This window comes from Sorex araneus, chromosome 5 (genome assembly GCF_027595985.1).
Source record: "Sorex araneus isolate mSorAra2 chromosome 5, mSorAra2.pri, whole genome shotgun sequence".
NCBI classification, from domain to species: domain Eukaryota; kingdom Metazoa; phylum Chordata; class Mammalia; order Eulipotyphla; family Soricidae; genus Sorex; species Sorex araneus.
In genome coordinates, this window is record NC_073306.1 from 129,945,015 (window position 1) to 129,959,361 (window position 14,347).

The 14,347-nt window shown below is 65.7% G+C and overlaps 1 protein-coding gene across 1 annotated transcript in view; it reads right to left on the bottom strand.

The window, feature by feature from the left end:
- The window catches only part of CDH22 (cadherin 22), a 132,154-nt gene extending 122,762 nt beyond the window's left edge, over positions 1–9,392 (bottom strand). Inside the window, exon 1 of the mRNA XM_055138800.1 lies at positions 9,118–9,392. The gene's annotated coding sequence lies outside the window, so the exon portion shown is untranslated. The remainder of the gene's footprint in view (positions 1–9,117) is intronic.
- Between the last annotated feature and the right edge of the window lie 4,955 nt (positions 9,393–14,347).

The following is a 14,347-nucleotide window of genomic DNA, read 5'->3' on the forward strand; positions in this document are numbered from 1 at the left end:
CTCTCTCCCTTCTAGATCATTCCAGCCCCTTCCCTCAGTCTTTCTCATCACTATCTTGAGTCTCCGGCACCCCCAAATGCTCATGGCAAGATTTTACCAGAGCCCAGCACGGTGCTGGCTCGCAAGCAATGTGTTTGGGATGAATGCACAGGTTGGTGGATTCCTGAGAGTGAACAGATGCATGCTGAGAGGAGGAGAAGAAATACACATGTGGGTGGGGGAGGGGCAGGTGGAGAGAGGAGTGGAGGAGCATGAGAGAGGGGAGGACTCGGGATGTTTAAGTGAAGACAGGCCGAGGATGACGCATTGGAGGCATGGATGAGTGGACGCGTGGATGGAGGGGTGGATGAGTAAGTCGGTGAATGGATGGATAAATGGATGGATAACTGGATGGATGGGTGGGTGGGTGGATGGGTGGGTGGATGGATGTATATATGGGTGGGTGGTGGATGGGATGGAAGGATGGTTGAATGGATGGGTAGATGAGTTAGTGGATAGATGGGATGGGAGAATGGGCGGGTGGGTGGATGGATGGATGGATGGATGGATGGATGGATGGATGGATGGATGGATGGATGGGTGGGTGGATGGGTGGATGGATGAGTGGGTAGATGGATGGATGGGTGAGATGGAAGGACAGATGGATGGGTGGATGGATGGGTGGATGGTAGATGGGTGGGTGGGTAAATGAATAGGTAAGTGGATGGATGGATGGATGGATGGATGGATGGATGGATGGATGGATGGATGAGTGGGTAGATGGATGGATGGGTGAGATGGAAGGACAGATGGGTGGGTGGATGGATGGGTGGATGGTGGATGGGTGGATGGGTAAATGAATGGGTAAGTGGGTGGATGGATGGATGGATGGATGGGAGGATGGGAGGATGGAAGGATGGCTGAGTAAGCGGATGCCTTAGACCGCATGCTGGATGGGTGGGCGATCTCACACGGCCTCCCAACTCTCCCCCATATTCCCCAAGCACAGGCTCCTCTACTGTGGCTAACGGCACCTGGTTTTCACAGACACCCACACCCACACCTGCGACCTCGTCACGTTCACTCCCCCCTCCCCCACAGCATCTCTGAATCCTGTGGATCAGTCGTCCTGGTCTTTCCCCTCACCGATGCCCCTCCCCCGCCCCGCCCCCTCTCCTGGAAGCCTCCGGCCTTTTCTCCGCTCAGGGTCAATCTGACAGTGAAGGCGTCAGCACGAATGTCCCGAGGCTCCCGTGGACTCAGGGGCCTCAGCCAAAGGGCCCTGCTGCCCAGCTCAGCCCAGACGCCCCTCTCAGGACCTCACCCTGCTGCCTCACCCCTGCCTGGACCCTGCCCTCTGGTCAGGCCAGACGCCCAGCTGGCACCCAGTCTCCTTCTCTTTGCTCATGCTGTCCCTGCCACCTGCGGTGCCCTCCCTGTCCCCTGCCCCTAGGGCAAGGCCATCTGGACACACAGCCCAGCCGCCGCCTGCTTCCCCAGTGAGACCGTCCCCGGCTCCTTCAACCAGATCGAAACAAATGAGCCCCTGCCTCAAGGCGCGTTCACTGAGCATTAAGTAAATGCTTAACTTCCACCTTAAGACACATTCACTGAGCACCATCCATGGAGCACCCTGCACCTTGAGGCATGTGCACTGAGCCCCGTCCACATGCCCAGCTGGCTGAAGGGCCCTGATTGGGGGTGTGGGAGCAGGGAGAAAGCGGGACAAGGAGAACAGGTCTGGGCCTCCGAGGGCTCTGCTGGTGTGGACACAAGTGAGCATGTGTGTTAACAAACACAGAATGCGCAAAGGCCCTGGGGCACAGCCCGTCCAAGCAGGGGCGACCACTGACAGGACAATCGCTTAGGGCCAGCAGTGCTTCAAGTGTCTGCTTTCCACTTTTATGTATTTTTGGCCAGATGGGTGCCAGGGTAGAGGCCACACCCGGTGCTACTCAGGGTTACTCCTCACTCAGTGCTCAGTGAGGAGGGATCAGACCAGGAGCACACAAGGCAAGGGGCTTGGCTGCCTCTCCAGCCCCTGACTGCCTTACTGATATCGACTCACTGAGTGCAAGAACCAGATCTACGAGGTAGGAGCAGATGGGGAAATGGGGAAACCGAGGCACGAGGCTGGGCATCTACCTAAGGTCACTCAGCCTGCCAGGCTAGACCGCCGCGGGCTGCACTCACGAGGCAGTCACACCTCTGGGAACAAGGGTCCGAGTAACACACGACAGACCCACTCTCAGCCCCTCACCCCGAATCGCCTCTCTGCGGCCTCTGCTTCCCTCCAAGCCTGGGACCAGGGAAATGAACGTGTCCTCGGCTCGGGGTTTAGTGCTCCCCCCATGACAGAGACCCCAGGTCCCCGGCCCATCAGGAGTCGGGCACCAGGCTCCTCCTGGAGGCCCGTTCCCCTCCCGAGCGCCCTCCGACACGGGCGGATGGGGGAGAAGATCCAGCCTGGGGGCCTGACGCCCCTCTCAGGAACGCCCCATTCCAGAAGGTTCCAGAAGATTCCATCCCAGCCTGCAGTGCCCTGGGATGCCCCCGGGAGGCCTCCGCCCTGCGTGTGCCCACCTGAATTTGTCCCCCTCGTCACTGCCCATCATCTTGTCTACCCAGTGACCCGGATCCACCTGTCGGGGCGCCCTATCCATCAGCCTGACTGCTGGGCCCACCCGCCCTGTGTCCCCGGCTGCTTGGTGCCTGTCACTCTGCCGTCACACACACACACACACACACACACACTCCTCCCACGCCAGAGACAACAGACACGGTGGAGCCAGCCTTTGGCTCCCAGGGAAACCGGGCTTGCTAGGAGCCCAAATGGTTCTGGGCCGCCGGCACGCTCTCCCCCCGCCCCGGGGACCCCCGCGTGCCCCCCCCCCGCTGCACCCCCCGGGGGCACTGCCGCTTGAGGCGTCTGGTCAGGTCAGGGCCAGACATGTCCTGCCAAAAACGTTCAGGCGGTCCCCTAGGAAATCACCGGACAAGAGCGCGGGGACGCGTGCACGAGGGTGTTCACCGCGGAATTGTTTGTAATCGCGAAGGGCTGGAAACGGCCCAGACGTCCGAGAGTGGGGCTGGCGCGATGACTGATGGCCCCGTCGCACAATGGAGAGGCACGCGGCTCTCCAAGAATGATGATGCCGACGTGTATTTATCGAAATGGCAAGACAGTCGCCATATATTAGAGGCGGGGGCGGGGGAGCAGGTTACCGAGGCATATGTAGAAAGCACGCTGCCATTTTTATTTTTAAAAAAACCTATATATGTCGGGAAGGATGTTGCACTGAAGAGGTAGCCAAGTGGCGGTGGGATTCTGGCTCGTGAAAAACACGGATCGATATAAAAAGCCTTACGCTCAGATGCGGAGACGCACGCACACACACCCAGATCTCGCGTGCGGAGCCCAAGGGGGGGATGGGGAGGAAGGGGGGAGGCGTGGAGGGCGGGGGGGGGGGCGGGGGCAGCGCTGAGCTCAGTCCTTCTCTGGAGGCCTCAGTCTCTGCCCCACCCCACCCCCATGCTGAAGGAGGCTCCCGACTTTACAGGTGAGGAAACTGAGGCTCAGGCCGCCTGCGCACGGCAGCTCCGGGGTCCCAACCTGGCTCCCTCTGCGACCAAAGCTCGGGATCTTCACCTTGGCAGCTGGTCGAGGTTCCCATTTCGCGTGTCTGTGACTTGCCTGTTTGGGACAATCACAGGGGGCACCTGGGCCAGAGGAAGTGCCTGAAACCAACGAGACATGTGATGGCCCCGATGCGGGTTCTCCAGGGCTCCATGCTTACTAGGTTCACTGGTGACTGTGGCGGGGGGGGGGGGTCTCATCCCCGGGGTCCCCCGGGGTCCCCCGAGCCCCACCAGCAGTTTCCCTGAGTGCAGAGCCAGGAACAAGCAGCCCTGAGCATCGCCGGGTGTGGCCCCCAAACAAAAACAAGCAAAGCAAAGACTGTGGGGTCCAAAGATTGAGGCCGCCTTGCCGGAGCTCCTCTCCCAAGCCCACCTGGAATCAGCCGAGGCAGGAGGCGTCAGACCCCAGAAGGCTGCCTCGGGGACTTCTCGGCCCACAGTGCTCAGAGAGCCTTTGTTGCACACCGAGGGGTGCCCAGCAGCTTCTCCCTGGCCTCTCCCTCAGCTGCCTCCAGCAGCCGCTCACCAGCTGTGATGACCAGCTATGTGGCCAGGCATGGCCAAATGTCCCCAAATGTCCCCTGGGGACAAATGTCCCCTGGGGTGACAGCCTTGGAGCTAACAGATGTACCTGTGGGCAGTGAAGACCGAGATCCCGACAGGAGACAGCACAGACATGACTGGGGGGTCCCGGGACCCCAGGCTGCAGCTTCCTCTGAAATCCCAGTGCCCCCTCACCCAGGCTCTGGTCCTGGGTGACCGCCCCTCACACAGCCCAGGTCCCCTCCTGGCTGAGACGCCATCCCCAGCCACACGCCTCCCATGGTCCACACTGCCCCCCCAGTCACCTTCCATCCCCCACAGAACCAACCGGCCTGTCCACTGCACTCCAGCCCCCGACGTCCCCTCCGCATGCCTGGCCACCCTCAGCTCGGAGTCCAGCTTCCCGGCCCAGTGCGCCCCGCGATTCTCCGCTCTGCTCTCTAATGAGTGCTCCAGAACCCCCCGCACCCGCAGAACCCCCAGAGCCAGGCCAGTATCGCTTCCCCGTCTCCAGTAACTGACTCCGGGGTGCAAACGCGACGGGACCCCCTTTTGCCAAACAGTCTCGTGGCTGCTGCAAAATTCTCCTTCCTCCGGGCCTGGCGCCCCTCACCCTTGTCTCAAAGCCCGATTTCTCTGCTCTCCCCCCGCCTCACCCCTGCCCTCTGTCATTTCACCCCCAGGGCCGTGTTTCTTCATCTTCCCCCCACTGGGGCCTCCTTCTGTCCTGGTTCCTTCCTGTGGCTCTTTTCCAGGGCTCAGCCGGTCCCCAGGCTTATGCCGTGGTCCCCAACTTACACAAAGCTCACCAGGAGCCCCCTCGGAGCACTCAGGGGCCCTGTTGAGAAACGCTTCCCTAGATAACCGCCTCCTCCTGGAAGCCCACACGGCCCCGCATGGGCTTTGGGGGGATCGTGGGCATAGCTGGTGGTGCTCCTGGCTTACTCCCATTTCTGTGCTCAGGGATGACTCTTGACGGTGCTCAAGGAATCATATCAGATGCCAGAGATTGAGCCCAAGCAAAGCACAGGCTCGAACCCCTGGACTTTCTCTCCAGCCCCCCCGCCCCCGCACTGGCTCTTGAGAGCACCGTCTGGTGACTGACCCCCTTCCTGGGATGACCAGCCCCTGACCCCAGGTCCTACCCACTGCCCGTCGCTAGCAGCCAGCACCGAGGCCGGACAGGAAGGCCCAGCTGTGTCCAGTCCACCCTGGAACTACACATCTGGGGCTCGATAAGGAGCAGACGGGTGGTGAGACGGACAGACGGACAGACGGGTGTGTGCAGGCCGGGAGCAGGGACCGTCTGGGCAGGGCCCCGAACGCTCTGGAGGTTTGGGAAGGGCAGGGGCGGCCCTCGGCAGGGCCGGGGAGGCTGGGCCAGAGATAAGGGAGGACACAGGCGGGTCGCAAGGACCTTGCCTGTCGCCGTGCAGAATCCGGGCTTAATTCAGTAGGCAACGGGGAGCCAGGGGAGGGTTTTAATCACGCTCCTGACACCATCCCACCTGCATTCCAGAAAGATCCTCCCGGCTGCAGCAGGGACTGCAGTGGGGGGGGGGGGGGAGGGGGCAGATCCACGGCCGTGAGGCCGGGAGGGAAGCTGCCACCACGGGCCAGCGAGGTCAGGGCACCAAGGACGGCCCGGGATGACCAGGCTCCGCGGGAGTCCTGAGCCGGTGTCCCCGGTCCTGGCCCAGGAGACCCTGGGTTCAGAGACAGGGGCCGCTGGTGCTAAATCAGCCCCCCCCCCGCCCCTGCCAAACCCCCCCGCACAGGTGCACGAGACCTCAGAAAGACACATCCAAAGGCCGGCAGAGAGTCAGCCGCGCCCTGCAAGGACCTCACACGGTCTCGGCCGCAGGGACGCTGCCGTGGGCACCAGACTGGCTGCCGGACTCACTCCCACAGTGCTCCGGCAGGGCGCATGCCCTCTCCCCCGCCACCTCCCCCGGCCAGCGGCCGAGTCTCAGCGAGGCCAAGTTCCCTGGCCCCAAGTCACGCGGCCAGCAAGATGCAGCTTCAGGTGGGCCCCACTCCAGGGCTCAGGCCAGCCGAGGGGACGGGGAGGGACATGGCGAGCAGGGAGGGGCACCCTTGCAGGCCGGTGGACCCCTGGCCACGGGAAAGGTGTGTCCCCACCGGAGCTGGAGAGAGGCAGGTGCATCTCCTTAGTCCCCGAGGCGCCACCTGGTGGGCAGAAGGAGAGATTTCCCCTCCCGGGGCCGCCCGCCCGCTGGCCCAGGCCTGGGGCCTAGTCACCCAGATCCACCCCGACAGACTCTGCCCCGTGGCCGCCTGCCCGGCGGGGGGTGCGGGGAGGACAAGGGGAGCTAGGAGAGGGCCCAGCTCTCTGCCCCCAAGGTCCTGTTTGCTGGGCCTCCTCCTCCGGGCAGCCCCGCCAGGCTGGGAACTCCGGCCTGGGCCCACTGCCCTGACGGAGAGGCTGGGCTCGCCCTGCTCCGAGAACGGGGACCGGGCCCGTGTGCCCGCCAGACACACCGAGAGCTCCGAACGGGGGCACCTGGAGGAGCCGGGGGCCAGGGCGCTCTCCCGGGCCCGGCCCAAGGCCCGGCTCTCCCCGCAGCCTGAGAGGAGTGACACCCCGACTTGTACCCCCACCACCGAGAGCCCTCCTTCCTCCATGGCTGAGACCCCCCCCAACCCCCTGGGGGGGAGGCTCCTTCTCCCTGGGAACCACCTGACTCCATCCTGGGCTCCCACCTTCTCCCCGCCCAGCCAGGCTGGCTGCTGCCGAGTTATATAAACAGAAATCGTTCTCCCTCTCTCTCTCCCTCTCTCTCTAGCTGAATACCTGAGGCTGCATTTCCGAATGCAGCTTCCTGATGGAAGGAAAAGGAAAAACTAAGAGAGAGAGAGAGAGAGAGAAGAGAGGAAATGTAACTGGCCGAGTCCCGGAGCCCATGTGGTAAATAAACGGACCCCTCCAAACTTCGCTAACTCGGCAGAGACAGGCCCAGGGGTCTCTACCCAAGACCCCGGCAGAGGGCAGCCGCCCCACTTGCAAAAGGTTTGGAAAAAGTCACGGCTATAGAAGGGGTGTTGGGGTGGGGGGACAGGAAGTCCTGTCTCAAGGCCCCTCATTCTGGACCCGGAGTCTGCAGAGGCATTGAGGGGTTCAGGCTCACTTGGCCCCCCAGGGGTCCGGCTGTGCCCTCCGGTGCTCTCAGGACACTCTCCCAGAGGGTCTCTCGAGCCAGAGTACCTGGGGCCGAATGTCACCCCTCCGATGGTGGCATCTCAGCTTCTTCTTGCTCTGCGTCCCCCCCAGCCCCACCTGACAGAATTAGTGAGAAGTGGGGGTGCCTGGGTCCCCAGGATGCCCCCGGAGAGCGTGTCATGGCGCGTGAGCCTGACCTCTGCGGTCAGTGCTTTCCTGGGGCCAGGGGGGCTCATGCCCCAGAACTGGGGAGGGGCCCCTTGTCCAGTGTGGACAGCCCCCCCCCCACTCCGTGGAGCGGGCCTAGCATGGCCAGCGGGGGCCCCCAGAGGGCCACTGAGGCCTTCCGGAAGGAAGTCAGGAAAGGAAATCGAGTCTGTGCCGGGGGGAAGATGGAACAGAGGCGGCTGCAGAAGGAAACTGAGGCAGGCAGGTAGAGGTATGCTATCAGCCTGCCACTGGGCGCAGAAGCCAAACAAGGCCGCCAAGAAGCCTTCCCAAAGGGCAGCGGGAGGCAGCTTGGGGGGGCTTGGTGGTTAGGGAGGAGCCCGGGGGTGCCACGGGGGCTGGTACCTGGGAGGGCGCTGCCCAGTGGGGAAGGAGAGGGCTGGAGCCTGAACCCCGGGTGAGTACTGGCCAGAGGGGCCCCCTCACTGCCCGCAGCCTTACTGGGGACACTTGGCGGCCCCAGCCTCTGGCCGGGGGATCAGGAAAAAAACCAGGAGAAGGCGCGGGGTACCCCCCAGCCCTGGGTGGGAGACAAGAGGGGCCATAGGCACGTTGCACACACAGCGGCCTCTCTGCCCGCCACTAGGGGGTGCCCCTCGGGATAGGCCACCTCAGGGTACACGGGCTTAGCTGCTGGGGTCGCCCGGAGCCAGTGGAACCATGGTGTGACCGTGCCGGACAGGAGGGAGGGGGAGAACGGCGCGGAGGACAGGCCGCCCGGCACCCCGGCACCCCGGCGCGCCCACACCTTCCACGCGTACCCCCGGGGGGCCGTCCCCAGCGGCGCCCCCTCGGACATGAGCACGTCGGGTCCTGCCCTCACTCCGGGAGGGGAACCGAGTCCCGGGAACCGGCAGGGGTCGGGGGAGCGCACAGCCCCCCCCCCCCCCGCCTGTCCGCCAGCGCTCCCGACGGCGCGTGGGCAGCGGGGTCGCGCCGGGGCGGCCGACGGGGGACCCCGCGGGTCAGCTCCCCGCACCCCCCCCCACCCCGTGGTGGCCGCAGCCGCGCGTGTCACCGCGGCGGGACTCAGCCTCCGGGTGCCCCCCGGACGCGGCACGACCCGGCACACACGCGCGCGCACACGCACACACACAGGCACACACAGGCGCGCACACACACACACACACGCACGCACGCACACACACGCACGCACGCACACACACACACGCACACACCCGCGCGCACACCCGCGCGCACACGCTCGAGCCGTGCGGAATCTCCCGGGCCCGGACCCCGCCTCTGGGAGGGCCGGGGGCGCAGAGCCCCGGGAGAAGGGGCTTGGCGGGGGGGGGGGAGGCGGGAACGCCGGGGTCCCAGGGACCCCCCCTGCCCCCCGCCGAGGCCGTGCGACGCGTCCCCAGCCTCCCCGGGCACCCGGGCTCGGCCCCCCGCGCCGCCGCCAGCCCTCGGGGAGCCGGGGGGGCCCCGGGACGCGCGGAGGGCCGGGTGGGGGGCGGCCGGGAGGCGGCTCGGCCCGACGCCGGGGAAAGTTTGGACGTGGGAAAGTCCCTCCCGCCCCGCCCCGCCGCGCCCCGCGCTCTTACCTCGGGGAGCGGCCCGGGGCTGCCCCCGGTCCTGCCGCCTCGGGACGCGGCGAGCGGCGCGGCCGTGCGGGCGAGTCCGGCGCGGGGGCGCGCGGGGCTGCGAGCGGCAGCCGGGGAGGTGCGTGTCTGACCGGGGGGAAGTGGACCCGGGGCCGGTCCCCGCCCGCCCGCCCGCCTCCCGCAGCCTCTGCTGGAGACTCGGAGAATGCAGCGGCCCCGGGCAGGAGCGCAGCGACGCGCCCAGCCGCAGGCGGCCGCCGGCCGGACCCCGCAGCCCCGCGCGCCCCGCCCCGGAGCGCGCGCCTCCCCCTCCCGCCCCCCGCGCCGGGCGGGGCGGGCCTCGCCCACCCGGGGGCCCAGTCCCAGGAAACCCCCGGGGCCGGGGGAACCGTGCCCCCCCCCTTCGCCTTCCGAGCCCAGATCCGCTGGAACCGAGCGCCCCCACGAGGGGGACCCGCTCGCTCCCCGACCCGCGCCTCCTTCTCCACTACCTGATTTCACCGCAGCGAGGGGGCCCTCGCCTCCCCGGGATCCCGGCGGCTTCGGAGGAGAGGGGTCCAGGCGCGGGGGGCTGCGGGGTCCTGCAGACCCTCAGAGGGGCTCCTGCGCGGACATCCCACTTCCGGGCCCCCGGGAGGCCCAGGAAGGTGCCGGGTCAGGGACCCCAGGAAGAGCGGCTCCAGGCTTGCGCTGGGCTGGTCAAGCGGCCAGCATGGCCCAGCCAGCAAGGAACTTCCTGCCCGCCCCCCCAGACCCCGCCCGGCCGAACTGTCCTGCTCAAGTCCAGCCTGCCCGCTGCCCCCTCCCTTGCTCCTAGCTTGGGAGGTGGGGGCGGGGTGGGGGGGTTTCTTGTCCGGGACCTGATGGGGAGACCCTGACCCCTCACTTTTCACTTCCCAGCGCCTCAGTGCATGCTGGGGTGGGGGAGGTCCTTACTCTAATTTCTCTTCGCTCCCTCAGCATTGGGATAGCGGAACACTCTCAGGACCCCCCAGGACAGCGGGGGGTGGGGGGTGGGGGTGGGACAGTTCTGCGGTCCTGCCTCTTGTGGTCAGAGCGAACAGGTCCTGCTTGACCCCCAGACCTGAGAGTCTCCAGGGGCCATGCGTGCTTGTGCGCGTGCACACACACATACACACACACACACACACGCACGCACACACGCACGCGCGCCTCTCCCTGTTCCCAGCCCACAGCCAGGTCCTGCCTCACTCTCCCGGTGCCTCCAATGGCCTCTCGGCAGGCTGCCCCTCCTCCTCCTCCTCAACTCCATCACTGTTTTATTTATTTTGAGATTTATTCTCCCTCGCGCCAGGCTGTTCCCTCCCCTAAGTCCTTCTCCCAGTTTATTCCCCTTCATTGATCTCTCCCAGCCCAGCCTTTGTAGCCCCCTGCTCCCCCCTCCCCTCCCCTCTCCTCTCTATTCTTAGCCTCCACTCTTTCATGCTCGCAGAGCCCGGCTCTCCTCTCCCTCTCTCTCTCTCCCAGGGACTCTGCCCCTCCCTCTGGCCTCGCTCTCCCGGGGGGCCCTGCTGCCCGCTGGGCCTGCCTGGCCCCACTTGATGGCCTCCGCAGGTGGTTCTGACCCTGGACCCCTGTTGGTCGGCTGCCCTCTGCGTGTGCTCCGGGCGTTTGCAGAGGGAGCAGGACCCAGCCCTCTCCCGTTTGATCTCTGCGCCTCTCCCCAGGACTCTGAGAGACCCCTGCTGCGCTTGCCTGTGTCCTCTCCTCGCCCATTAGCTCCGGTTTGGCCGACCCCCCCACCGCCACAGCCACCAACAGAGCGGAGCGGGCCTGTCCTCTTGCCATGCCGGACGCTGGGCTGGACTCTGTCCACTCTCCAGTCTCCGCCAGCGCCCCCACAGTGCCTGCTGGGAGCCTTGGTTTGACGGCTACGGCTTCATCATGATCCACCCCTGCCAGGAACCGCCCCCCCCCCCCCCCCGCCATCACTCCCGGGGAAACTGAGGCCCGGGCTGGGAAGCTGAGAATAAACATCCAGGCCTGACCGCACACACTCGCCTCCGTCCTGGCGTGGTGGTTGGTGGATGGAGACTTCGGGGCGAGCATCGGTGGCCGGGGACTGCTCCTGTCCCTCCCAGCTGTGTGCCCAGGGGGAGGCCACAAACCGCCTTCTGACGGCCGGGCCTGGACAGTGAGACGGGAGGCGTGCGTCAGTCGGGGCCTGCCTTGTGTTTCTTCATCTGGCAGCCAGCCACGAGTCAGTGTCAACGTGGGGAAACTGAGGCACGCTGCAATGGGAGAACGTGTCCCCGATCACGGGGATAACCGGGCCAGAGCCTGCGTGCTGCTCTGGGGTCGCTGTGGAGGACGCTGCCCGCCTCCCCAGTGCTGGAGGGCTGCAGCTGGGCTCACCCCCTTCCGGAGGCGAGGCCACTCGCTGTCCTGCCCGAGCTGTCACAGGGGCTCAGGGCTTTCCTCCCGGGCAGCCCAGGAAGGTGCCGCCCGGGCACTGCCAACCCTGCCGCCACCTGCTCTGCGAGGGGCCGTCCACGTGCTGGACGCCCTTGGCAGCTCCCGGCTTCTGCCCGCCAGGTCCAAGAGCTCGCATCCCCGCCCGCGCCCCCCCTGTGACCACCCAGCGCTGTGTCCAGACTCTGTCAAGTGTCCCTGGGAGGCCAAATCACACTCTGCCAAGAGCCAGAGTAGGACCCCGGGCTGCCTGTCGGGGCCTGGAGCCAGAACAGGGGGCGGTGAGGGTGGGGCGCCCGCCTTCCCCTCCTGCCCCCCGACCCCCATAGACGCTCTCCCTGTCTGTCTGTCTGTCTGTCTCCTCGCCACCCGCTCAGCCTGTTTCCACTCTCGCTGCTCTTCCCCTGTCCTGCCCCCTGGCCTGTCTCCCTCCATCACTTCCATCTTTCCCTTCTGTCTGTTCCTCTGCCCCCCCCCCACCTGTTTCTTGCCCCTCAGTCTGCCCCGTGCTGTCTGTCGCCAGCCTCTCCTCCCTGCCTGCCCCCCTCCTGCCCCCTTGCCCCATCCCACTTCCTGCCTCTTCCCTCCCGTTCCCGCCTCCTCTCAGGCCCCTGCCCTGTCCTACTTCCTCCTCCCTCCCTCCCTTCCTTCCTTCCTCCCTCCCTTCCTTCCTTCCTTCCTTCCTTCCTTCCTCCTCCTTCCTCCTTCATTCTTGCCATCCACCCATCCATCCTTCCTCTTTTCCTTTCTTCCTTCCTCTTTTCCTTCCTTCCTTCTTCCTCCTTCCTTCATTCTTGCCATCCATCCTTCCATCCTTCCCCTTCCTTCCTTCCTTCCTTCCTTCCTTCCTTCCTTCCTTCCTTCCTTCCTTCCTTCCTTCCTTCCTTCCTTCCTCTCCCCTTCCCTCCTTTCCCCTTCCTTCTCTCCTTCCTTCCCCTCTTCCTCCCCCTGTCACCCCCTACTCTCCCTCTCCTCTCCCTGTCCCCCCTCCTTCCTTCCCCTCCTCCCGCCTGTCTGTGGGAGCTGGAAGTTAAAAGCTTTTCCGAACTTGCTCTCCAGCCGCTGTTCCCTGCGCCTTTCATCTCCCAGCACATTTGTAAAACTGCGCAGACTGAAGGGCCGTGACATGAACAACCAAAGAAATGTCAGCGCGGGGACTGGGGCCGGCGGCCCGCTGGGAGCAGGCGGGGCGGGGCCGAGGGGCGCACCCCGCCCCTCCCAGGAAGGAGCCGGGGCGGGCAGGGGTGGCTGTGTGGGGTCTCTGGGCCGCTGCAGTGGCAGGGAGGCGGAGAGCGAGCGTGGGGAGGACAGGCGAGGTGGGGGTGGGGCAGATCCCCGCGGGAGGCCCCACCCCCCGCCCCCCACCCCCGCATCCCGGAGGGAGGAGCCTGGCGGGGGGCTGGGCGAGCCTCCCGATTACCCACAGGAGACGCGGGCCCCAGTCCCCGCACCAGAGGCGTCATCCTGGGCCGGAGGTCCCCACCCTCGCCCGTGGGCCCAAAGGTGGTAACGGGTCACGGGCCTTTGCCAGGGGGCTGCCCCGGGGCTGACCCCGAGAACCCACCAAGAGAGAGCTTGGTGTCTCGGGGACAAGGGGACCCCCACAAAGACGGGCCAGACAGGCCTGGGCCTGCCGTCCCCACCCCATGCTGAGGGGAGTGAGTGAGTGGACGCGGTGAGTGGACGCCACAGGATGACCCCGCCTGCGGATTCAGCGTCCCGCGGCTGCTGGAGAAGGAGGAAGAACCAGTGAGCGGGTGAGGGCGGCTGTAAGGGGTGACGGGCAGAGGCAGAAGGAGGAGCCCATGGCAGGTCTGGGCGAGGGAGTTCAGTCAGTTCAGCCACCCAGAACCCCCCCGTGGCAGCACCTCGGACAGCGGTCAAGGCCTGGGGTGGGGGCATCTTTGCCTATCCCCAATGCATGGAACCTCAAATTTGAATTAGGTCCCTGCCTTCCACCTCTGCTCCAGGACCCCCTGTACGCCCCACCACCCTGCACGCACACACATGCACAAGCACACACATGCATGCGAGCATACACATGCACGTGAGCACACACATGCACAGGAGCACACATGTGCACGCGAGCACACACATGCACAGAGCACTCGTGCACACACACACGTGCACACGCACACACATGTGCACACGCACACACACACCCTGTCTCTCCTCTCTCTGGGCCCGGGTCCCCGCCCACCGGGAAAGGCCGGCCTGGTCCTTCCTCTCCCACTCCTGACCCAGACAGCACTGAGACCACCAGCCCACGCGCTGCTGGGGACGCCTGAGCCCCCCACCCAGAAAGGCCCCGCGACACAGCGAGAGCAGAGCGGGATGAACACCTGGCCCAGCGCCCCCACAAAGCGCCTTCCTGGGCGGAAGGGTGAGACGGCCCCCCCGCCCCCCGGCTTCAGACGCTCCCCCTGAATTATTCACCTGCGTCTCCCCAGGGCCGCTGCGAGCGCCCAGCCCAGGTGCTGAGGAGGAAAAAAGCAGGAGGGCCCATTAAATTTAAACACCGCTGAGGATTGTCAGATGTGAGGTTCTATTCCTGTCCCGGAGAAGCGGAGGCAGCAGGAGGGGAAGGGGGACCCCCCCTGGGAAGGGCCCTGGCACCAGGCAGCCCCTCCTTCCCGAGGAGGTGGGCTTGCCAGGACCACCTTGGTCACCCCCATTCTCAAGAACATGGGAGAGCATCTTCAAAGAGGGGGGCACCAGCCTCCCTGCGCGGCACCTGCCCTGGGGACCACTCCTGCGTGCGGCCTCCTTCCTTCCTTCCTGCATCCGAACACTAGTC